General features: G+C 36.9%; 1 long non-coding RNA gene across 1 annotated transcript; it reads right to left on the minus strand.

Moving 5' to 3' along the window:
• Window positions 1-2,302: 2,302 nt before the first annotated feature.
• Window positions 2,303-3,539, minus strand: LOC110892084. The gene is made up of 3 exons (XR_002565820.2): window positions 3,407-3,539; window positions 2,813-2,866; window positions 2,303-2,505 (listed from the first exon to the last, which is right to left on the minus strand). It is a non-coding gene; the product is annotated as an uncharacterized LOC110892084 (long non-coding RNA).
• Between the last annotated feature and the right edge of the window lie 731 nt (window positions 3,540-4,270).

The raw sequence follows: 4,270 nt of genomic DNA on the forward strand, positions 1-4,270 counted from the left end.
TTCGTACGTAATTGTATGCTTGGACTATAGAACAAAGCTTCGAATTGATATTCCTTTCCCCTTGTATGCTTACTCGTTTTCCTTCCGATGTTAACACATGAATTACCTTCTTCTCACATTGAATTTCAGCCTGATGTTTAGCTAGCCAATCCATGCCAACTATAACCTTAAATTCCCCCAATATCATGGGAATAAGGTCAATGGCAAACTTCTCATCTTCAACGATTATTTCACAATCTCTACAAACTTCGTGCAACAAATAACTCTTACTATCGGCTATTTCTACTTCTAATGGCACATGCAGTCTTTCGATTCTAAAGGAGGGGTGTGACACTAATTCACTTGATACAAACGATCTACTGGCACCGGTATCAAATAACACGTACGTAGGCATCGAGTTCAATGAGAATATACCTGATACAACATTCGGGTGGTCCTTCGCTTCCTCGGTTGTGATCTGAAACATCCTCCCCTTAGCTCTTGGGGCTTCCTCCTTTCTTGCCTCCTTATCGGTTTTCTGTTGAAGCTTGGGACACTCAGCCTTAATATGACCCGGTTGGAAACAGTTGTAACACGTTCTTGACGGATTAGGACACCTATAGTATGGGTGTCCCTCTTGACCACAATTGTAACAGCCCTTCTTCCCTTTCAAACACTCCCCCGTGTGTAACTTTCCGCACGTTTTGCATTTCGGAATACTACCCTTCGCCTTATCCTTCTTGCTTTGATCTTGAAATTTTGGTTTCTTTGAAGGGCTCGAGCTGGAAACATTTTCGGATACTCTCTTTTCGCCTCTTTCTGCCTGTCTTCTTATTTCAATCTCCCTATCTCGGGCCAAGTCAATGAGCTCATTCAAAGTTTTGCGGGAATTATGAACTCCCGATATTCAGCCTTCAACATACCATAATAACGGTTTATCTTCATTCTTTCCGTTCCTGCTATGTCATTACAGAACTTCAGCTTGTCAAGGAAAACGTTGGTGATTTCATCAATGGTTTCATCTATCTGACGAAGATGTAAGAAATCTTCTTGGATCTTGTCAATGGCAGATTGCGGACTGTGGTACTTTAGAAAAGGTTCCTTGAACTCTTGCCATGTCAAGACTTGAACTTTTTCTTCCCCAATCTCTTTACTATAAACATCCCACCAATCTTTAGCTCGGAGTTGTAACAAACCGGTGGCGAACATCACTTGGTCCTCCTTCTCACAATGACTCCTTATGAACACCGCTTCAGTACTTGCAATCCACCTTTGGCATGCTATAGGATCAATTTCGCCTTTGAATGGTAACGGGTTGCATGCCATAAATTCCTTATAAGTACATTTGCGAGCCCCTTTCTTTCCTTGCATTTCTACAATCATTCCCTTCAACTCATCTATCTTGCTTGCCATCATTGTTTCCACCACTTCCAGTACATGACCTTCCACTCCTTGGGCTAAATGAGGGACGCTTACTTGTATTGCCCTTCCGACCTCTTCCGAGATCATAGTTTTCAGTTGCTCCTGTTGTGTCACTTCACTGTCATTCGTATCCGCCATCTACACATAAACATCATTCTTTATTCCAAGCATTCAATCATCCTTTCATCATATAATCATTCTATTAGTACATAACTTCCTTTGAAAGTTAACATTCATGCATACTATCATTCTTTAGAGTCTTATTGTAGCGTTTGCAATACTTCACGTATGATAGAAATCATTAAGCAGAACATCGCAATTGAAAAAGGCTGAAAACAGTCTCCACCGTAAATTACGGTGTCACCGTAATTTACGGTGGCATTATTTCTTTTACGATGTAAAGCTACTGCCTTACGGCAGAAGAATTTCGTCCCAGTGTCTACCGTAAGTTACGGTGTCACCGTAGCTTACGGTGATGCCCAACATACTATGATAAATTTCTTATTTTGCAGCCATCTGTTCAACCCGTTTTAATCCGTACCAGTCCGTTTCATCCCAAACTTTTACACATCATCCCGTGATGATTTTGCTAACATTCCCTAGCCAACTCATTCATAATGCGAAATCAACTTTAAAGGTACTTACTTGCTTTGCGCCGCGGATCGAACACATGCTTTACATGAGCTTCCGGTTTGAGTTCAAGCATTTAATGCTTAAATCCCTCAAACCTACGCTCTGATACCAACTTGTAACGTCCATGATTTCCTTTAAATATCTATTAAATAACAATGTACTTTTCTCACAAAATTTGGGCATGACCCGTTTGAAAAACGAGTGGTCCCCTGTTTTACATAATCCAACATCATTCGAAAGACACAAAATACACGTCAAACATACCATGTTTTACTTACAAAACCATTGAGTTTATGTACGTACTTACGACAAGTTTTCCAAAAGACAACATAATGAAAACTAGGTTTATGTACTAGACGAAAACATAAGTGACAAAGTTTTAAACATTGACTTTTACAAAATGCGGAACGCTTGACGGGCTTGAGGCGTGTTCGAACCGGGCGAAGCTTGATAGCTAGACATGAGATTTACCTACATGACCACAACATCAAAAAAACTCATTAGGACAAAAATTACTTTCTTTAACTCAAGAATCTAACTTACGGACTTGTAACAAATGTGACATTTACAACTTGCGCTTTACTACATTCTTTCATTATTGCACGGTAATGTATTCCAACGGAACCTCTTACCATTCCTTCTAGACTTACAATAGCATTATTCGACCCATTCAAGAGAAGGGTCCAAACATACATTTTCTCCCTACTTGATTCGAATTAATACATTATTTGATCAACACATATCTATAGTGAAAGCTAAAATTGTACAAGTAGCGTACCTCGGTCTTGATTCCCTTGTTGCTTCACTTGACTCGAACTTTCTTCCTTAACGCCTACATATAACCATTCATTCTTTTAATTTATGTTTCATACTCAATTACACACATCGATTGATAAAACTATATACAATTTGGCTCATACTTCTTAAACACATTCAATTCACATAAAGCTTATGACATACAAGACTAACATCTTTATTGTGGCATTTTGTCAAACACTTGGTGTGCATAACATGAATAAAGCATAGGGTACAAGTGTTCAAAGCATGATTCTACTAGTTCATTCTTAGATCATTAAAACAATCAAATTCCCCACAATAATCATTCCAAATCAGTTTCTAACTATTACTAATCTATCAATAATGACTCTCATACTTACTATTACAATAATTAGCATGTAATTTCATTCATGTTCTTCATCATCACCCTAGTTCAAGTGGGTTTTTGCTAAAAATCACCCAACTATCTAGAATCAAACATAATTCTTGTTCTATTGTATTTTCCTAACTCTTAAACACACAAATTTCTACATGCATTCATGATTGGGTCGAAACCCTCATTCTAAAATTCATCAATTTCAGAATTTCAACTTACCTCTTTGTAGGACAAGCTTAGATTGCTAGAGAATCGAGTTCATGCATGTTATTTGGTCTTGATTTCCCTTTCAATCTTGCAAATTTGTAGAACTTAGGGTTTTTCTCCTTGGTTCCCTTCTTTGGTCGATCCACAGAACACACCAGGTGTGTTTTGTGTTTTATTTTATTTAATTGCAACTTTCATTACTTTATACAAGTTTAGCCCCTCTAATTCTAATGGTTGACAATTAACACATAAACTTTCATTCTTGTTGAACTATTACCACATTCTTTTAACTTAGTTAATATTACAATATTAGACATTTAAGATAGCATAAATAAATTGCGCATTTTGGGGTGTTACAGAAGAGCTAATGTTTTTTTAATAAACCGTTATGTTCTTTTTAAAATTAAATATTAAACCTAATTAAAGTATGTTTTTTTAACATATGTTAATACATGTCGGTATATACAAGACTTATACACTTGTGTATTATTACATATTATTCCCACATGTCAGTCTAAACCAGAATTATACACTTGTGTATTATTCAAGTACATATGTGTATATAGGCCGTTATATACCAGACGTATACACCTGTGTATTATTACACAAACCGCGACGGAAACATCGGGGAGTCACGTTACAGGAAATTGTTTCACAACACATTTTGTTTTATCGAATTATTGAGTTACATTGTCTTGAAACAAATCAAATAAATACAAACAATTGTTTTTCAAGTTTTAAGGTAAACTAAGGCCCGAGTCCATCCTATGTGTAGCATGCGTTAACAATCATCATGTCACACCCTGACTTTTGCGGAAGCGTATGTTGTGTGACTTGCTCAATATCATTGCATTCAATTATAACAAACAACTATAT

This window comes from Helianthus annuus, chromosome 11 (genome assembly GCF_002127325.2).
Source record: "Helianthus annuus cultivar XRQ/B chromosome 11, HanXRQr2.0-SUNRISE, whole genome shotgun sequence".
NCBI classification, from domain to species: domain Eukaryota; kingdom Viridiplantae; phylum Streptophyta; class Magnoliopsida; order Asterales; family Asteraceae; genus Helianthus; species Helianthus annuus.